Here is a 22,860-nt window from a genome sequence, read left to right on the forward strand (position 1 = left end):
TATATACAGTTACTTTATTGTTTCCTGACTTCCTCCTTATATACAGTTACTTTATTGTTTCCTGACTTCCTCCTTATATACAGTTACTTTATTGTTTCCTGACTTCCTCCTTTGAACAGTTACTTTATTGTTTCCTGACCTCCTTCTTATATACAGTTACTTTATTGTTTCCTGACCTCCTTCTTATATACAGTTACTTTATTGTTTCCTGACTTCCTTTTTATATACAGTTATTTTATTGTTTCCTGACTTCCTCCTTATATACAGTTACTTTATTGTTTCCTGACTTCCTCCTTATATACAGTTACTTTATTGTTTCCTGACTTCCTCCTTATATACAGTTACTTTATTGTTTCCTGACTTCCTCCTTATATACAGTTACTTTGTTTCCTGACTTCCTCCTTATATACAGTTACTTTATTGTTTCCTGACTTCCTCCTTATATACAGTTACTTTATTGTTTCCTGACTTCCTCCTTATATACAGTTACTTTATTGTTTCCTGACTTCCTCCTTATATACAGTTACTTTATTGTTTCCTGACTTCCTCCTTATATACAGTTACTTTATTGTTTCCTGACTTCCTCCTTATATACAGTTACTTTATTGTTTCCTGACTTCCTTCTTATATACAGTTACTTTATTGTTTCCTGACTTCCTCCTTATATACAGTTACTTTATTGTTTCCTGACTTCCTCCTTATATACAATTACTTTATTGTTTCCTGACTTCCTCCTTATATACAGTTACTTTATTGTTTCCTGACTTCCTTTTTATATACAGTTACTTTATTGTTTCCTGACTTCCTCCTTATATACAGTTACTTTATTGTTTCCTGACTTCCTTCTTATATACAGTTACTTTATTGTTTCCTGACTTCCTCCTTATATACAGTTACTTTATTGTTTCCTGACTTCCTTCTTATATACAGTTACTTTATTGTTTCCTGACTTCCTCCTTATATACAGTTACTTTATTGTTTCCTGACTTCCTCCTTATATACAATTACTTTATTGTTTCCTGACTTCCTCCTTATATACAGTTACTTTATTGTTTCCTGACTTCCTTTTTATATACAGTTACTTTATTGTTTCCTGACTTCCTCCTTATATACAGTTACTTTATTGTTTCCTGACTTCCTTCTTATATACAGTTACTTTATTGTTTCCTGACTTCCTTTTTATATACAGTTATTTTATTGTTTCCTGACTTCCTCCTTATATACAGTTACTTTATTGTTTCCTGACTTCCTTTTTGTATACAGTTATTTTATTGTTTCCTGACTTCCTCCTTATATACAGTTACTTTATTGTTTCCTGACTTCCTCCTTATATACAGTTACTTTATTGTTTCCTGACTTCCTCCTTATATACAGTTACTTTATTGTTTCCTGACTTCCTCCTTATATACAGTTACTTTATTGTTTCCTGACTTCCTCCTTATATACAGTTACTTTATTGTTTCCTGACCTCCTTTTTATATACAGTTATTTTATTGTTTCCTGACTTCCTCCTTATATACAGTTACTTTATTGTTTTCCTGACTTCCTTCTTATATACAGTTACTTTATTGTTTCCTGACTTCCTCCTTATATACAGTTACTTTATTGTTTCCTGACTTCCTCCTTATATACAGTTACTTTATTGTTTTCTGACTTCCTTCTTATATACAGTTACTTTATTGTTTCCTGACTTCCTCCTTATATACAGTTACTTTATTGTTTTCTGACTTCCTTCTTATATACAGTTACTTTATTGTTTCCTGACTTCCTTCTTATATACAGTTACTTTATTGTTTCCTGACTTCCTCCTTATATACAGTTACTTTATTGTTTCCTGACAAGACGATTGCCAACTTCAGAGGATTGCTGTAACAATACATCACACAATAGCACAGTACCGGGTATTTCCTAAATTTGTTCTGGCTAGAAATCCGAAGTCGATATGACAAACGTTTTGGTTTCCAAAGTGGCATATGTTAACATGGGTCTTGAAATGAAAGATTATTCAAGCAGCTATGAACATGTACTATATATGTGTGTAAAATGGTCATTCTTTTTTGTATATTCTAGCATGTGAAGTAATCATAAATTCTGTGCATATATGACAAAGCTTTCAATACCCTTGAAAGTTAGTAGGACCAGATTCGGATTTATCCTGTTTCATACGCTCCTTAATTTTCTGTCACAGGTAAATGGAAGATGCCATCCAAGGACTAATAGCTTGATTTAACAACTATAAAACAAGAATCGGGGGTAGAAAATGTCTTTAGCAAAGCATGCTTGCCGAAAAAGGCGACAATGCTTGCTGTAAAAGGTGCTAATGGGAATAGGTGGTCCTACCCAAACATCTAAATTCGCTGATGACGGAGCAATGTGGGTAAAACACAGAGATATTTAAAAAATCCGAAGAAAAACTCCAATCAGCCCTGGACGGGGTATATCAATGGTGCAATAAATGGTGGTTCACCCTTTCAAGTGAAAAAGCTGTGGGAGTTCTATTCAAACGAAGGGGTAAAGATGCTACGATACCCCATCTCTCCATAAAAGGCAAACAACATAAATTGGAAAACAGATGTCATAAAGACATAAAGTTATTACGGGAAATGTCCGGCACATCTTGGGTTACCTTGAGGGAAACTCGGCTAGACCTCTACAAATCACTTATCAAATAAAAAAAGACTATGGTTGTGAGGCGTTTTATTCAGCTTCAAATAGTGTTTTGAGCCGCCTCGACAGAATGCAATACAAAGCCCTAATGCTAACCACAGGTGCAGCAACAGGTACTTGACTAGAAGCACTACAAGTAGAAACAGGAGAAATCCCATTGAAACTAAAAAGAGAGCAGGCAATATTAGTGTAGTAGTATAGGTAAGGGGGGTTCTACCTCAACTCCACTGGAGCCAGATTTATACCCCATTACCTACACTACAGGGGTAATTTTTTATGCAAAAAATGGGACGCCATTCAACAATCGTCATGAGACTAAACTAAATTGTAATGAAAATATTCTCTATTATTTTTACTCCTACGCATACCATTATTTTGAACAAAGTGATATTCAACATTTTTACTAAGTTCTTCCATTCATTTTACTAGGAGAACAGACTGTATACTCTTCTTTGAAATTGGAAAGAAACAATTGATAACCATTTAGATGGTTTAACATCACTGAACTAGCCCATGCTATGGTTGTTTTTAACATGCCGCAGTTTAACATGAATACACCATTCAGAAACAGTATACTGAAGCCGAGCTGACCAGTCCTTGTTTTAGCCCTGTAATGCCGAACGCCAGACAGGGTTGCAACAAGTACCATCTTTTAACGTCTTTTGGTATGACGCGTCCGGGGACCAAACCCCGGACCTTCCGCTCTCCGGGCGGTCGCTCGACCACTAGACCATGAAGGCCGAGGCAAGGGGGTTAACTGACTATGGAAGTTCCTTGCCGAACTAGACTGGAATTATGGAGTTATATTTTGGCAGGACTGATGAGTCTATGCATTGTCCAATAAAAATCGTGTAACGAAATCCAGTTCGTAAACTGCCGTCCAGATTTCGACATGTTGAAGGATTTTCAAAGCATTTATACCAACAACTTAGCATCAACAGATATTGATCTGATGCACTTTGCGAAACAAGACCCGTTTGATTATCGACCAGCCTTCACTGGGCAACGCCACTTTATTTGAATTGATTGCTTGAGTATGGTTTTGTGCCACGTTTAGCAATGTTCCAGCAATATCACGGCAGGGGACAACATTAATGGGTTCCACACACAATGCCAATGTGGGGAATCAAACGCGGGTCTTTGGCGTGACAAGCGAACGCTTTAACCACTAGGCTAGCCCACCAACTGCCCCATTTTTTTTTAAGCAAATGAAAATGATATGAGAGGTAAAGAGGATTGGTCAATATGAGGGGCATACACATTAGCCCCCGGTGGCGCTACGCTCGAGCCCTAAAATTCCAGCCAACTTTGACAAAGGTGGAACTGGGACTTGCTTCGGGAAGATGAGCCAAGAGATGCAAAAGGGAGGGCCACACTAACACTATTTCTGAGAGATGGACAGGTCCTCGAACGTATATAAACAGAGCAACCAAAGATAAAAAATGCAATCATATCAAGACACGAAAATGGAAATCTTATCAATACAAAATCCGAATTTTGATGAATGCTAAAACCCCAATTGATATGTTTAACCTACTCCCACACATGAGTCCCAAAGAGGATCAGGTCAGCTGATATTGCTGAGGCAAATGGCGACCTCTTAAACACCTAAAGCAACAAACATCAAAGTGAAGCCCTTTTCACACACTCACATGCACATAGTCTCTATCACAAGTGTTCGGTCCGACTTGGCCCGGGCTGTCAAAAACATCTAAAACCTAACATGTTAGTAGTTGGTGGCCCCGGTAGGGGACCGCTCCTGGCTTCTGATTGGTCGGCTGATTGGTCATGTGACCTCTGATGACATCACTTCCGGTTTCAGTTTGGTCACGTGACTGTGGTGCGCGCATCCAAGATGGCGATATTCCCGTTTCCGGTGGCGGGCGCATCCAAGATGGCGGCATTTCCGTTTCCGGGAGGTGTGCGCACCTCCAAGATGGCGGCACTTCCGTTTCCGAGGGGCCATCTCCCCATCCAAGATGGCGACACGGTGCGTCCAAGAGGGTGGGAGGAGAGAGGGGCGGGAGGGAGGAGGGGGAGGGTGTGGCAGGGTGTGTGTGTGTCGATGGCATGACGAGATGATAGATCACTGAGACGAGCTTATAATACACAGTCGACGACCCAGCAACTTTGTTGCTAGGTTGACGTCATATTGGCGAAGGATCTTGCAACAAAATTCCTCAAATGACATCATCGGGTATGATGATGTGATTGTAAACTTTGAGGTGTAAGGTTTCGTTCCACAAAGCGATCGTATTGTAGCGCAATGACAGCCGTTCGTCTAAGTTACAGTAGGTGAGTGGCGATCACCTTAGCGCTACGATGATGGTGTGGAACAGACGCCAGAATTCTACGGGTGAATCGGCATGCACTGACATGGACGAGGTGTAGGAATGCAGGAAGCAGTCAGAAGTCGATCTTGTTTTGTTTTTGTTTTTCTTTAGGGTGTGTGCATGGCGATTTCCATCCTACAGACAACATAACACTTATGTTTGTTCAACTTTTTAATCCCCCGCTCACATGAACCAACACAACAAAACAAAAGCCACAGGATTAGGGGCATCCCTGTGAATTTTGTGACCATGCACTTTTTGTTCTTTATACCACTGGGGGGTGAACGTATGTACACTCCTAAAACGCAGTGAACAGGAACTTTGTCACTTGGTCATTCCTAAAACGCAGTGAACCACTCCTCAAACAGGAACGTTGACAGTCAGGTGAGTGATCGTAGGTTCAGTGAACAATATCAGGTCAATAAGGGCAGAAAGGTTGGTTCTTTTCATGTAGGGTACACGTCTGGGCACTCAGTCGAAAGGCAGGCATCTCATCCACAGGAACGGAGGTAGACACTTTGGGATGAAACCATGCTAATACCGTGGCATAATTCTTGGCGGTGTCCTTCCAGTCCAACGTATCTAACACTTGATTGAAAGTCCACCCACGCACGCGATAGGTCAGCATGTAGAGACAGTACACGCCACACAACGTGCTGTATCCATGTTGTAAGTGGTGTGTATTCCATCGTTTTTACATTACTTTTCCTTGATCTCGCTACTAGATGATAATACGACCTTTCCTTGATCTCGATACTAGACCACCCCAACAGTTGGGGATGTCAACTCCGCGTTGTATAGCTTGTTGTAATGCTGCAATAGCCTCAGACTTGTTCTTAAACCAATGTGGGCTCTGTGATAGGATCGTCTCCGATTCACCAGGTGGGTAGGCCACTATTGTCCACGAATAGACTTTACTCATCCACTGACATTGTTGACTGTTGGTCTGGCACTTCATGCAGCTGTATCGAGACGACATGGTTATCTCTCCTTCAGTGCTAGGATTGTGACGGTGTGCATGGCTTCGCTCTTTTAATAGGAGAGGCACTGAAACCCTGCTTTCTGATTGGTCCAAAATGCAGCGCGCTGATTGGTTCATTCTGGCACCTGGTTTGAGGCCTGGTTTGAGGCCTGGTTTGAGCCCTGGTTTGAGCCCTGGTTTTCCAAACCGGACAGACCATTGTGTTTCTTTTCCATAGGAAATTGTATGGTCATGGGAGAGAAAGCACAACCCACTGTTAGACCCATCAGAGACCCACACGGTGTGTGTGTGTGTGTGTGTGTGTGTGTGTGTGTGTGTGAAAAGAAAAGAAAAGAAAAAAAGATAAAAGAGAAAGGTCATGCTTGAAAGGATAAGTTGCCTGGTGTCAGTCAGCCAGAACACAGGATGGCATCACATCTGTGATAGGATCGTCTCCGATTCACCAGGTGGGTAGGCCACTATTGTCCACGAATAGACTTTACTCATCCACTGACATTGTTGACTGTTGGTCTGGCACTTCATGCAGCTGTATCGAGACGACATGGTTATCTCTCCTTCAGTGCTAGGATTGTGACGGTGTGCATGGCTTCGCTCTTTTAATAGGAGAGGCACTGAAACCCTGCTTTCTGATTGGTCCAAAATGCAGCGCGCTGATTGGTTCATTCTGGCACCTGGTTTGAGGCCTGGTTTGAGCCCTGGTTTGAGCCCTGGTTTTCCAAACCGGACAGACCATTGTGTTTCTTTTCCATAGGAAATTGTATGGTCATGGGAGAGAAAGCACAACCCACTGTTAGACCCATCAGAGACCCACAGGATGTGTGTGTGTGTGTGTGTGTGTGTGTGAAAAGAAAAGAAAAGAAAAAAAGATAAAAGAGAAAGGTCATGCTTGAAAGGATAAGTTGCCTGGTGTCAGTCAGCCAGAACACAGGATGGCATCACATGGTGATGATGATGATGATGATGAAGAGGTCATGACCTCCCCTTTGACCCTACGCCATCCTTTTACGATGTTCATTGCGGGACCGACAAGATCAGGATATACACCACCCCATCACATCGTATGGGTGTACAGCGAATGGCAACCCCTCTTCATGAGTTGGAAGAGATGGCAGACCACTTAGGGGTCGCTCCTGAGTTTGTGCAGAGCATGAAAGAAGCGGATTGTGCCTTGCCAGAAAAAGGGGTGGCCCAGCATTGGTTGGTCATCGATGACTTGCTGGGCGACAATACGAAAGAAGAAGAAACGGAAGTGCTGCGATGGTTCACCAAGAAAAGTCATCACCGAAACACATCCGTGCTGTATCTCACTCAGAACTTGTTTGCCTAATCGTCGCAACATCGCACCATCAGTCTGAATGCTCACTACATGGACCTCTTTAAAAATCCGAGAGATGCATCGCAGATCGACTGTCTGGCTCGCCAGGTGTTTCCAGGCAAAGTTCCTTCTCTGCGTGAAGCCTATGAAGACGCCACCCGAGAGCCTTACACTTGTTACCTGTTCTTGGACTTGAAACCCACCACATTGCAAGACCATCCCGTACTCGCCCGCCTGTTTTCGAGACCTGAGATGACCCTCGTGTATGTTCCGAACTGAGATGTAGAGACTTTCATAAAAGCAGGTGAACCCACTGACCTTCCTTCAGTTGAGCCACAGTCATCATGGGGCAAAGACGGAAACAGGTTCATCCTACGAAGGGAAAGAACAAAGACAAAGAGATGATGAATGATGTCTATGACAGTATGGTCTCCCCCTTATCGCTACAGGGACTTGTGTCCTCTGCATTTCACAAGACTCCTTCACCAGCAGGATTGTCTCCCTTGGTACCCGTGAACATGCATCGTCATCATCGTCCTTCAACATCATCAGCACCCTCGCCACCACATGATCTTCAACACTTTCAACCTCTGCAGCAGCAGCCGCAGAAGTCCCCGCCAGGCCCGTCTTACTCTTCGATGGTATCCTTGAACATGCGTCGTCAGGAACAACACTCTTCCTCATCAGCACCCTCGCCACCCTCGCCACCACTCAATTTTCAACGTCTGCAGCAGCAGAAGTCCCCACATATATTTTTCCGACAAGGGATGCGACAACCCTTGCCGTCAAAGGAAGAAAACAGCCATGCAGTAGTTTGTGATGTCGTGCGGAACCTGAGAGCAGGACTCATCCCATTGAAAGCTCAACATACCACGTGGTTGCAGAGACATAATGATACCATGACTAAAATTGTCGATCCTGGATGTCGATGGATGAACATCTTGGCTACCTGATGCAAGGCAGTGGTAGTGGAACACTTGCAGGGGTCTTGACACGCATTCTGTTGCAATGGCAACATTATCTTCAAGCACCACTCCTCAAACAGTGTAACCCCAGGCGCCAACGACTTATAACAACAACAACAAGAACGACTACTAAGCCAAAACTAAAGGCTCTTGAAAATCTCATGAAAGCGTATCAAGCTGATGCTCTCAGAAGATTGGCGCACATGCGGACCCAAAGAAAGTCCAAGAAGGCAGATCAACAGTTGCAACTCCCTCCTGCCACTGCCTGATAAGAGAGAGAAGCTGCAGATCAGGTGCCTCATTCAGGCTAACACCTCCATGCAGGAAATATGTCTCAGTGCCTTAGGAAACAGAAACACGCTCTGTGTCATTTGTGTGCTGCTGCTCCAGCGATGCGCAAAGCCATTCTCAAACATGCTCCTACATATCTCATCCGTGCCCTTTGTGAATGTGTGGTGAACTTGTATGCTGGCAATATTCCCATGACCACGACTCAACGTCAAAACTTGCAACGACACGGTAAAGTCTTGAATAAGCTCATGAAAAAACAAGTACCTCTAAGCAAGAAACGTAAACTTCTTTAGCATGCAGGAGGATTATTAGGAGGACTCGTTCCTCTTATTGGTTTTGCCCTAGCCTCTTTGTTTGGAGGAAAGTAATAAATGGCCTGACACCAGGGAGGTTGGGATCAGTGTGTGGTGTGCCACCATGAAGTACACACAAGATGGTGTTGGTGCCTGAAGACACATGGCAAAGTCTACAGGCCACCAAACAATGTCATCGTCGGACACTTCACACCCCTCTCTTGGAAAAGAAACGTCCCTAAAATTTGGAAGAGATGGATGCGTTGATGCAGAGGTCACAGCAGCCTTTTCACATGCGGGAACAAGAATACAACCAACTGTTGCAATGCATGCATCACAACCATCAAACCACTACAACCCAAAATGACACCACCACCATCACCGCCATCACCATCAACGATGGACACCACAGGTAGACCTGCCCCTCCTCAACAAGTGATAGGCGAAATGGTCATGAGTGTCCCTAAAGCCATGTCCAGTAAAGCCATGAATTTGATGACAAGGATTCAAAACAATCCCGACTTGAGTTGGACTCCAGAGGGAACCCTGACCGTGGAAGGGAAACCTGTCCCTGGCACACACATGGTGGACTTGATCAACGATTTAGTGCGTCACCAGAAAACCAAAGAGGGGCCTGCAGGTTGGACCATTTTGAGTCACCATTTGGCCAACAGTCATGTCCCTCATGAAATGATTGGAAATCCTCAACGATGGCAATGGATGCAGAAGCAGCAGCAGCAGCAGCAACACCATCCTCACGCCACACCAAAAACACCCAATACCCAGTTCCCCCTCCCCAAGTTCTCCCCGCAAAGTCACAAAGAAAGAAGAAGAAGGAGGTGGCGGCAGCTAGATCCACAAGCAGAAGAAGAAGATGAGATGCCACCCCCACCTCCTTCACGACAGCTGAATCCACAAGTGGAAGAAGAAAAAGATGAGATGCCAACCCCACGGTTGATGACCCCACTTCCTTCTGATACCAAACAGGACAGATTCATCAACAGGCGAGGTTCATGGATACCCTTTAGCACCACCTAAGAAAAAAATCTCTCCCCTCTCTATAAAAAGGCTGTTCATGTACCGAGTGGCATCAGTCTGAGAGAAATGAAGAGACAGACCAAGACGCGACAGCGCATTCTTTCCTCTGCTGCTGCAGGGAAACAAAACATAGGATTTCCTACTTCCCTTTGGACGGCCTGGTTGGAAAAAAAATACTTTCATCCTGAACATCCTGCAAGTTTTGGAGGCTGGCGACCTTTGTGGTAGCAGCACGAATCCACGCTCCAGATGCAAGAACCAGTAAAAGCAAGAAGAAAACCATGCCATCACAAAGTCAAATCAAGCATTGGTTGCAAACCCAAAGTACCTACACCTTGCACAAACCAGCCAGACGCTCCTTTCCGAGAGACCACTATCGTGTGGGAGGCGTCGATGAATTGTGGCAAGCAGACTTGAGTGACATGGGTGCAACCCCTGAAGGCCAAGAGCAGTTCTGCTTTGACCGAAGGTTTTCAAAACTTGCTGATGCAACAAGCCAAAGGCCGACTCCCTGCTCAATTTCAAACAGACAAAGGCAGAGAATTTGTCAACCGCCCTTTCCAGGCTCTCATGACGAAGCATGGCATTCATTTCTACACCAGTCAAAATCCTGAAACGAAAGCAGCTGTGGCTTCAAAGGACTCAAAGAAAAAATGTGGCGATACTTTACACAGCATGGGACCAGACACTATTTGAAAGTCTTACCCCAGTTGGTCAAGTCGTACAACTGTCGTGTGCATCGGACCATTGGTCAGCGACCTGTGGACGTCCTCCCAGGAGATCCTCAGTCAGAAATTCGGGTGTTAGACTACATGGAGGAACAACAACAACGGCAGCAGCGCAAAAAGAAAATAACAACACAAAGACTGTCGTCCCCCAAGACAAGATCCCCCTCTCTTTTAATGCCGGGCACCCATGTACGTCTGAACACAACCAAAGGCACCTTTGAGAAAGGTTATCTCCCCAACTGGACTACTGAACTGTTTACGGTGGATCGGTTGGTGACAGGGAGAACACCTCCTGTGTATCGGATCAAAGATGATCATGGTGAAGTCCTCAAAGGAACCTTTTACCCTGAAGAAATACAAAACAGACGATGTGTATGCTGTGGATCGCTTGCTGAAAAGATGTCCAGGGTCAAGAAGAGGTCTTGGTGAAATGGACTGGCTACCCTGCCAGTTTTAATTCGTGGATCCCTGCAGATCATTTACAGATAAAATAAGGAGCATGCTGCCACTCAGACTCATTCAGTGGGTGGACACATGCGATGACAGAACCATCACCACCACCGCCACCCCTGCAGAGAAGCCTCTCAGCATCCGTGGGTACAGATGAACCTCCCCTTGCTGCTGCACCACGTCATCACCAGCGCCAACACTTGCCTTGATGTTGTTTTGGCATGACTTTACCACGCAGTGAAGTCGTGTTTTTTGCTCAGATCATTGTGATATGTGGTGTGATCATCATGAGCATGGTACAGTTGGCCTTGGATCATGGAGAGAAACAGTTGTGGACAGCCCTGCTCTCCAGTTGTTTGGGATACATACTTCCACCACCCACCTTGGCCACCTCACCAGGCATACCCAAGACGACCCCACCCACCAGAAGACTTCAACTTGATACCTCATCCACCCAGAGTTTTCTACCCTAGCTCATGTCATCATGGCTGACACCTTTTTTTCGAAACAAGACTTTTACATGACCCTGCCCAGTGATGCCTCCATGGACATCTATCCAAACAACACTGTCAATGCGTATGAAATCAAGTTGCCTTATCCTCTGCATCTGGATCACCAACAGTGGGAGGTGGGCGTCAGCGAAATTCACTTTCCGATGACATTGTACAACGTCGCTCCACCCTTTGACTGGTTTGCCTCAAACTCAACCTCAAACTGAAAAAAGACACCCTTGTGTATGAAAGCGCAGGGAGTGCTATACCACAGCCACAGTATGGTGTCGTCTATTACGAAAGCAAGAAGATTCCTATCGAGAAAGGCGTCTATTCATCTGAAGATTTGGTGAAAACCCTCAACCGTTTGATTCAGGAACATATTACGGGTGTCTTGAAAGAACAGCCCTCAGACAGAGTCCAAAGTGATGGCAGACGGTTTGTCGTTGATGTCAAGTATCCCAAAGATAGTCTTGCATTTGACATGATTGAAGATGGAAAGGTGCGATTCCAAGCCCCTGAAGAAGTAGCAATCAATCATCCTCTCATGGGAAATATTGGTGGACCACTCTATTCCACAGAAGTGATCATGCCAAGTACATTCTCGAGAATGCTCGGATTTGTTTAACTACCGCTCCTCGGTGAGGAGGACTATAAAACCTACACAGAGACACCCGTTCCCTTGAGTGCCTTGGCCAAGTGGCAAGTGGGGGTTTCTACTCCCTTGGTAGGTGGCTATGAGGAAATCAGAGGTGATACAAAAAGCGAATCGTCTGTTAGGATTTGATACCATGTACATTTACACCAACCTGGTCGAAGATCAAATTGTGGGCAATATGATGGCTCCCTTGCTGATCTACGTGCCTGTGTCAAAGAAGATGATGCAAGACAGTGTGGTGATTAAAAGCCCTCAGCACATTCGCTACCTCGGACTGTGTCATGGTTCCTTTGACAGTATTAAACTCTATATCATGGACAACACTGGGCGACTCGTGCCATTTCAAATGGGGAAAGCCATCGTGACACTTCACTTCAGACGTCGCTACTAACACAGAAGCAACATGTTGGGACACGGGTTGGCACACCAGTTTTATCGAGGACAATTCGGTCAGCATGGGAGTGGCATCAAAGTATACAAAGGACGGTATCATCAACGTGGCAGTGGTCTCAGAGGTATCTTGAAGATGGCGTTGCCTTTCCTTAAATCTGACGGAACATCAGTGCTCAAGATGGGTAAAAATATCCTACCCGGGTTGGTGAGTGATGTGGTTGCAGGCAAATGCAAATGGTCAGAGAGTCTGAAACATTGTGGAACAGCAGCCCTGACGGATGTCTTGGAGGAACGTGAGGAGCCGAGACCCCCTAAAAGACGTAAAGTCGGCCCAACCACCACCACCACCCACCAGAAACAGCGTAAAAGGAAACGAAAAATGGTTTAAAGGTCAGTCCTCATCAGAGTTTCAACCTGACCAGACATCCATCAAGGCAGAGGAAAGGGAGAAACATCCATCATCATGATGCGCCGAGATGCTTGCGAATGTTCAAAGGCCCAGTTGGATCTCTTTACTGTACCCCCTGTGTCCACCTCTCAGTTGATTCGCTATAGTCCCTTGGCGCCACCCTCTGTAGCAGGACCACTCCAGTTTAACATTTCCAATCCTCTGAACGCTTACATTGATTTGAAACAGTGTTACCTGAGAGTATGTCTACGCATGACGAAAGATGATGGCACAGATACCACGGTGGGGGATAACCCCGTATCGACAGTCAACAACGTGATGCATTCCTTGATTAGTTGGAGATCAAACCCTCCATGGGCACTTACCCTTACAGAGCCTACTTGGAAACCCTTCTGAGTTATGGTACAGGAGCCAAACTCCATATCGAGTCACCATGATGAAGCTGAAAGCTGAAAGTCAAGCTGAAAGTCAATGGTCAGGAAGACCATGGCACGGAAATGAAAAGCGACTTCAGCAACAACAGCGCCAATGTTGAAACAAGTCTACATGAATCTGTTCAGAACACGGGGCAGCTGTGGCAGCCTGAGACCTGCGAACTCACTCCCAATGACTTTACTCACGGTTACACCTTGTGGGTGGTGGATCTCACCCCAGACCTTGGTGCTGATGAAGGCATCAACTACCCTCGACACACTGGCAAATTGGGTTTGGAAATCCAGTTTGGACAAGCTCTCAAGAACCCAGTCACCCTCATCTGCTATGAGGAATACGAAAATGTTCTGGAAATAGATCGTTTCCGGAATGCAATGATGGTATAAAAAGAGCGGCGACAGACAGTCATGCCATACTTTTTTTCACCTCCTACAAGGACCATGGATGATTCATTCGGGTTGAGCACCTTGGATTTAGAAGCCATCGTGGCTGATGACAAACCACTTCATGCCATCTACCGAGGCACCCTGGTCAGAGATGACTTTGCCAGACTGGGATGGCAACATGATGACCCCTTTTACCCTAAAGCCTAGGTGGTCAACACAGATTCAAGCAATCAACCTGGCACACACTGGGTGAGCATCTATCGTCCAGCTCCTGGATCCGTGGAAATAATGGATAGCTATGGACTGTATTCATTACCCCTGTTTAAAGGGACATTGAATCGCATGGGTCAGATTCAACAACAATGGAATACACACCTCTTACAACATGGATACAGCACGTTGTGTGGCGTGTACTGTCTCTACATGCTGACCTATCGCGTGCGTGGGTGGACTTTCAATCAAGTGTTAGATACGTTGGACTGGAAGGACACCGCCAAGAATTATGCCACGGTATTAGCATGGTTTCATCCCAAAGTGTCTACCTCCGTTCCTGTGGATGAGATGCCTGCCTTTCGACAGAGTGCCCAGACGCGTACCCTACATCAAAAGAACCAACCTTTCTGCCCTTATTGACCTGATATTGTTCACTGAACCTACGATCACCTAACTGTCAACGTTCCTGTTTGAGGAGTGTACATACGTTCACTGCGTTTTAGGAGTGTACATACGTTCACCCCCAAGTGGTACAAAGAACAAAAAATGCATGTTCACAAAAATCACAGGGACGCCCCTAATCCTGTGGTTTTTGTTTTGTTGTGTTGGTTCATGTTAGCGGGGGATTAAAAAGTTGAACAAACATAAGTGTTATGTTGTCTGTAGGATGGAAATCGTCAAGCACACCCCAGAGAAAAACAAAAACCAAACAAGATCGACATCTGACTGCTTCCTGCATTCCTACACCTCGTCCATGTCTGTGCATGCCGATTCACCCGTAGAATTCTGGCGTCCGTTCCACACCATCATCGTAGCGCTAAGGTGATCGCCACTCACCTAATGTAACTTAGACGAACGGCTGTCATAGCGCTACAATACGATCGCCTTGTGGAACGAACCCTTACACCTCAAAGTTTACAATGCGCAGTCACGTGACCAATCTGAAACCGGAAGTGACGTCATCAGAGGTCACCGGGAGTGACGTCATCAGAGGTCACATGACCAAACCAACCAATCAGAAGCCAGGAGGCCACCAATTACTCATGTTACATTTATAGAGTATTATATTTACTTAAATACCTCTTTACGGTGTCACAGATCGTTTATTAGGGCTCCCTGCCTACAAGCCTGAAAGGCTGTAGAGCCCTATTGTAATTGTTGTGTTTGTTATTATTATTATTATTATTATTATTTTTCTGCCGTTTTTTTTACCAGACCTACAAAATCAACCAGTGGCCAGAATGGCTTCAAAATCGACAGCAACATCGGCATCAACGTGACGCAGTAACCAGCAAAGACCCAAGGCCATAGGCCCAGTGGCTAAGGGCAGATAACTCATCAAAGTTTCAACTTCAGCAGCAATAATCTTCGAAACTAATTGTCCAATGACTTCCAGATTTGCCATGCGGCAGCGCTATCAGATGCCCATCATTTTGTACTGCATGACCATGGTAGCTACAACGCACCGTTTTGGCACTTCTTTTCACCATTTTTCTCAGTACTTGTCTCTCAAAATCTGCTCAGCTCAAACTACCAGCTCAAAAGCTTCCAAACTTTCCATACTTTTTGTCCAGGTACCATACTACCAACTTCGCTGCCTAAGTCATGTGTTTTCCTGATAGCCAATGTCCTGGCGATTCCAGAACGCCAAATCGTTTGACTGTAGCTCAATGGACAACGGAGCTACAGCCTTTTAAACAATGGTACTCTTTGGCACCCGTCCATAAACTTGCCATATAGCACAACTCTAAACACACGTAACTCGACTAATATCGGTCCGATTTCAACCAGATTTCGTGTGTGTATGTAGAGTGGGGATGTCTGTTACCACGCCCAATTGTAGTGACTTAGGAAATAAGATGACGGTGAGAGAAATGATACATAATTTATGTATAACAACATCTTTCAACATATTGCTCCTAACCAGATCATTCAATAACTGGCAGACTAGGCAATCTTTAGTATTTACATGTGCAGTTCGATATTGAAATGCAGTCACAAATCCTACATACATCAACTCTTATCTCGCGTGTTTTGAAAATGTCATTTTGTGGGGGTGACAAAGGTGCTTTACGACACTTCAAACATAAGACACTGAAAGAAGCAGCAGTAAAATTTACAAGTAAGTCCCGTTCACTGCATTTCAATCGGCAGCAATACTCGTGCATACGATTCCGTTCTGTTTGGTGCTATACGCTACATTATTGTCGGTAGACCAGTGGTATAGGTTATTTTATATAACACATTAGTACGTAAGCTTTGTGTATAGTTTTCGGCTGTGGACTACAGAAATCAGTTATCAGGGTCAATGAGATACAGTGTTTATACAGCTGATGGACAACGCAAGCAGAAACGGACTATAGAAATAGATTTACGTTTGCGCTCGTATGTTCAACGGTTCCGCATAGAAAACAGTGTAACTTGGTGTAAATATCGACATCGTATGTTTTGTTATGTGAAAACTCATATCTGCATCAATTAGCGCGAATTCACAATACACATTGTCAACAGAGTTAAGCAAACAAAGCACTGCGCATACATGTTTATTGGCCTCACTGCGTGTCAGCGTACCTCAGTCCCATGCGGCTGGGTCGGTCGGGTGCATATTGGAACGTGATCCACGTGCACGGTAATGGTATAGCGAGACAGCGGTAGTGCGCTATAGCGGATTAAATAAGCTGCTGGCAGCGGGGTCATCCGAAAGCCACGTGTGGGCTCCTTCAGTCAAAACAGGACCCTACGTCCCCCCTTCAGAGGACACCTCCTTCATAAATCTTTTCGGACTGTGGGACTTACGGTAGGTTTGTGATTGAAAGTTTGATATCGCTGAACTCTCCGATTAATTTACTCGTACTCGTTTGTCACAATTGTATTACCACAACTTCAAGTAGTAACAGACGGGTCATATGTTCACTTCATGTTTCGAAGGTAGCGACTTCTACAGTCTGTTTCTGTATGGATTTTATTCACGCTGTATGCACGCAGTTTGTAGGTTTGTGATTGAAAGTTTGATATCGCTGCACTCTCCAATTAATTTACTATCTTTTCAGGTACTTGTCATAATTATATTAACACAACTTCAAGTAATAACAGACGGGTTATATGTTCACTTCATGTTTCAATGGTAGTAATTTCTATAGTCTGTTTCTGTATGGATTCTCGTCACGCTGTACACTCTGCCAGCGGAAAGTGCAGTTTCGCGTACTTGCGCGGTAGATCCACCCAGTTGCTCCCTGTCTGAAAGGATTGTTGTACAACATGTTTTGTTGTTTTTATAAAATGCCTTGTTTTTTCTTGGAACAGATTTCCGCACTATCAAATTACCTTTTCATAATGCCAACTTTAGGAAGTATTATTTACCAATATCATTATCGTTTAGAAACCAGGCCCTTTCTTAACTTACTTAAGTGCAATGATCTCTATTGCGTTTATTGCTAATCCTCTTTTAAACTTTGATCATAAAAGCTTGGAAGACTGGGGTTTTCTTTGCTGATTGGTTGAATTGCTTCAACAAGAAGATGACAAGATGACAACCGACATGTGTTGTTACTGTTAGATAATGTCTCAAGCCATCTCATCCCTTAGCACGTGTCAAATGTCAAGATCCATTTCCTTCAAATTACAATAACAAGTCACCAACACCCCTGCATGCTGGTATCATTCATCCTAAACATGTCCATAGCAAAAATAGTCATTTTTTTCTCGGTCAAAACGGACAGGTGAAATATCCTATTGATAATCCAGATCATATTATAGTCGTACACAGTAGTGCACATATCCTTCCGCATATCGGAATGCACTTATATAACAACAGGAGAAAATGCCTTAATGGTAATAGATTAGGGTCATTTAAACTCAGTTTCAATGGTTTTTAGTACTCTGTATAACCAAAGTGCAATTTTATAAAAGGACTTATATGAATGGAGAACAGGATCCGCTGCTACAAATTACGATAGGGAGCCAGCCATCGCTGCTCGCAGCTTTATTAGGGCTCCATGCCTGAAAGGCAAGAGACCTATTGTAATCGTTCCATTTATTAGGGCTCCCTGCATACTGGGCAAGAGCCCTATTGTTATTGTTAGATTTATTATTATTATTAGGGCTCCAAGCCGAAAGGCTGTAGAGCCCTATTGTAATCGTTCGATTTATTATTATTAGGGCTCCAAGCCGAAAGGCTGTGGAGCCCTATTGTAATCGTTCGATTTATTATTATTATTTATTATTATTATTATTATTATTTATTATTCCGCCGATTTTTGTACCAGGCCTAGCAAAATAACCACTTGCCTGATTGTGTTCAAATATTGTATGTGTATGTGGACCGTTGGGTACTAGTGCCCGCCAAAAACCCAAGGCCGTAGGCCCAATGGCCAAGGGCGGATAACTGAAAAACAAGTATTTTTTGACGATATATTTTGCCCTGCTGCTCCACAACCGTTTGTCCGTTTACTTTCAAACCTTGCATGTATCTGCTGCTTCAGTTATTTGATATTTTTTGTTCTTTGACTTTGGTCATTGGTCACGTGGTTTGGCAACCATATTGGATTCAAGGTTTTGCCAGGGTTTTTTGGGCACCTGTCTTCAAATACTATCTCCTCTGAATCCACTCCATGAAATGATTTCAAACTTTCTGAGAATTGTCTCCATATAGAACACAACAAATTAGCATAGCCGTTTTTTTATATCTTTTTTAGTTGCGGCCATATTGGATTTTGATTTTGATAAAAAATTTCACCAAAATTTTACTTTAAAGATCATATCTTGTAAGGTTCTCCACAGAAACTATTGAAAGTTTGCATGAAGATTTGATACTATATGTACCTCATTTTATTCTGGGTTGCATACTGAAAGCACCACCGCTTGGTGGTATTACTTGATTTTAGTAAAATATTTTGAGTACAAATTGACTTGAGTACAAATACTGAAGGAAGCGCCTCATAAATCTACTATAAACCCCCATTCACTGGCTTTGCAGATACTCAAGCGTTCTCCAGTCTTGTTCAATATTATGTGTACTACCCTTGACGACCAGAGTTAGAATTGGCCTTTTTCAACTGATGCTTGTCCTAAGAGGCAACTATGCTTGTCACAGGAGGCGACTAATCGGATCGGGTGGTCAGACTTGCTGACTTGATTCTTCATTTCTCAATTGCCAATTACTACGGTACCTTATTTTTGACAGCGTTGTTAAAAGCAAACCATTTGCGGATTAGAATATGGGAAACTGTGGCACACGCCAATTTGGTAGCGGAAATGTCCTGCAAACGGTGACTATCTTTTGACGGAGTTGGTACAACCAAACCATGTGCGGATTCGAACATGGTCGAAGTCAAACTTGGGTTAAGAATACACTGGGACACATGTCATGATGTCTCACAAGCGGTTTATTACATTTAACGGCATTGGTACAACCAAACCATTTGGGGATTCGAACATGGCCGAAGTCATACATGGGTTAAGAACACGCTGGGACACGTGTGGTGATGTCTCACAAGCGGTTCATTACATTTGATGGAGTTGGTACAAGCAAACCATATGCGGATTCGAACATGGTCGAAGTCAAACATGGGTTAAGAACACACTAGGACACGTGTGGTGATGTCTCGCAAGCGGTTCCTTACATTTGATGGCGTTGGTACAAGCAAACCATTTGAGGATTCGAACAGGGTCGAAGTTGGAAATTGGTTAAAACATCCTGGGACACCCAGGCACATGTCAATTTAGTAGTGGTGATGTCTCACAAGAGGTTCCTTACATTTGACGGCGTTGGTACAGGTAAACCCTTTGAGGATTCGAATATATGAACGAGGTGGGAAACAGGTTTTAGCACTTTATCTCAACAATGCGACAGGAACCCGGGGCCCGGAGGAACGCAGAACGCTAATCCATTTGACTTGAGCCCAACTGACAAAGAAGTTACAGCGTGTTGAAGAGTCACCAAGCCGAAAGGCTGAAGAGTTCCAGTGTTAGCGTTTGATTTAATATTATTATTATTCCGCCGATTTTTGTACCAGAGATAGAAAAATAACCACTGGCTCGATTATGTTCACATTTTGTGTGTGTATGTGGACCGGTGGGTACTGGTGCCCGCCAAAATCCCAAGACCGTAGGCCCAAAAGCCAAGGGCAGATAACTAAAAGAACAGAATATTTTGAAGATGTATTTCGCCCTATTGCTCAGCAACCGCTTGTCCGATTACGCTGAAACCTAGCATGTATCTGCTGCTTGAGCTGCTTGACATTTTTTGTTCTTTGACTTTGGTCATTGGTCACATGGTTTGGCAGCCATATTGGATTCAAGGTTTTCACAGTGTTTTTAGGGTACCTGTCTTCAAATGCAAACAACTTTGAGTCCACTGCATGAAATGCTTTCAAACTTTCTGATAATTGTCTCCATTCATAACGCATCAAAAGTTAATAGCCGATTTTGGAATTCTTTTTTAGTTACGGTCGTATTGAATTTGATTTTGATCATATTTTTCAACGAAATTTTGCTTTAAAGATCATATCTTATAAGGTTCTCCACAGAAACTATTGCAAGTTTACATGAAGTTAGTGTGCCATATGCATCTCATTTATTGTTATTGGTTGTATGCTAAAAGTAACACCGCTTGGTGGTAATATTTGATCAATACTTGGGACACCCCTGGAACACGCCAATTTCGTAGCGGCGATTTCCGGTGACATCTTTTGACAGAGTTGGTACAAGCCAACCCTCTATGGATTCGAACATGTTCGAGGTCGGGAATGGTTTCAGAACAGACCTGGACACCCTAGCACACGCCAATTTCCTTGCGACGATACCCTGCAAGTGGTGCCTACATTTGACGGAGTTGGTTCAAGTAAACCCTTTGAGGATTCGAACATGGACGTTTGGGGACAGTGTTACTTGGAGCCCGCCATTGCTGCTTGCAGCTTTAATTATTTATTATTATTATTCCGGCGTATTTTGTTTCAATCGTAACTCAAAAACTACTGCTAAGAATCTCTTGAAAATTTGCACAAAGATACCTTAGCTCCAGAAGTGATGCCCACAAAAATCTCAAAACTCTAGACTCAATGACTAAGGGCAGATAACACAAAACAACTTTAAAAATCGCAATTTCAATAGCGAAAATCTCCGTCACGAAAGTTCCAATGACTTCCAAAATTCTTGAACAGGTGCGGAATCAGATGCCCAATGTAGCGAAATTTCTTCGTTTGGCCTCCATATTGGATAAAGTGTTTTGGCACTGTTTTTTACCAAATTTCTCAGTACTTGACTCCCAAAATCTTCTCAGCTCAAACTACCACCTCAAAAGCTTCCAAACTCTCCATACTTTGTCTCCAAGTACCATACTACCAACTTCGCAGACAAAATGCTGAGATATGTCTTCAATGGCCGCCATATTGACTCCAACTTCCGGCTCAAAGTTATTTTCAAACCTTTGACAGGACATCTTTACGGAGCTCTGGCATTGGAAACTTCTCAGGGAAGGCACTTGAGCAACCTTTGTTGTATCTTGCTTTGGTTGCTGAACAAGATCTCTTCTTGCTCTTATGTCAAAAGTCACGTGATGGGGCGGCCATATTGGATTTTGGTAGCCTCTAATATAATTACTTTGCAAACTACGTAGCTGCTAAAGTTCTTCATAGAAAGTGCTACAAATTACCACAATGCACCAGCATCAGACGCTGAACATTTCATGTTCTTAGCTGTTTGTCAAAAAGTGCGTCATTTGGCACAAATATTGGATTAAAGACCGTCAAAATGCAAAAAGAGATAAAAACGGCACAAAACAGCATATATCTCAGCCAATATTGGTCCAATAGCTACCATATTTTGCATGTGGCACCGTCATAAGATACCGATCATTTTCGATCGGGCCTTAAAAATGGATATTTCGAGCCGTTTGGCCGCCATCTTGGATTTAAGTTTTTTTCCGTCAGGTTGCCATGGAAACCAAACATGACAACGGAATGCATTGATATTCACAGCACTATTAGATACAGACCATGGAAAGACGTCGGCAAAGTTTCAGATATGTACGTTACATAGTTCGTGAGAAAATGACAATATAAGGTTTTGGTGGACGGACGGCGGACATACATTTCATCAAAATTTACCTATACATATGATAGAACAGGTCGGGGGTAATGCATAAATACCAACCACTTCCACCATACATGCAATTACAGTCGCGTGATAGCTCGCCAATAAAAGTACATTTTCGTTTAACGGACCACCTAAATGACCTTGACCCCGTGACCTTGGTGACCTTAAATTTTTTTAAATGTTTTTAGCCCAGCTACCCGATCCAGGGGTCAAAACTGCCAAAATCGCAAAAATAACGATTTCTTATTAGGGCTCCCTGCCTACAAGGCAAGAGCCCTAGTGTAATTGTTCGATTTATTATTATCATTAGGGCTCCCAGCCTACTGGGCAAAAGCCCTATTGTAATTGTTGTGTTCATTATTATTATTCTTTTTCCGCCGTTTTTTGTACCAGACCTACTAAAACAACCAGTAGACAGAATGGCTTCAAAATCGACAGCAACATTGGCATCAACGTGACGCAGTAACCAGCAAAAACCCAAGGCCATAGGCCCAATGGCTAAGGGCAGATAACTCATCAAAGTTTCAACTTCAGCAGCAATAATCTTCGAAACGAATTGTCCAATGACTTCCAGATTTGCCATGCGGCAGCGCAATCAGATGCCCATCATTTTGTACTGCAGGACCATGGTAGCTACAACGCACCGTTTGGCAGCCATATTGGATTTAAAGGTTTTGGCACTTCTTTTCACCATTTTTCTCAGTACTTGTCTCTCAAAATCT

Source organism: Haliotis cracherodii, unplaced genomic scaffold, assembly GCF_022045235.1.
Source record: "Haliotis cracherodii isolate W230 unplaced genomic scaffold, xgHalCrac1.p SCAF_6, whole genome shotgun sequence".
Classification (NCBI taxonomy): Eukaryota; Metazoa; Mollusca; class Gastropoda; order Lepetellida; family Haliotidae; genus Haliotis; species Haliotis cracherodii.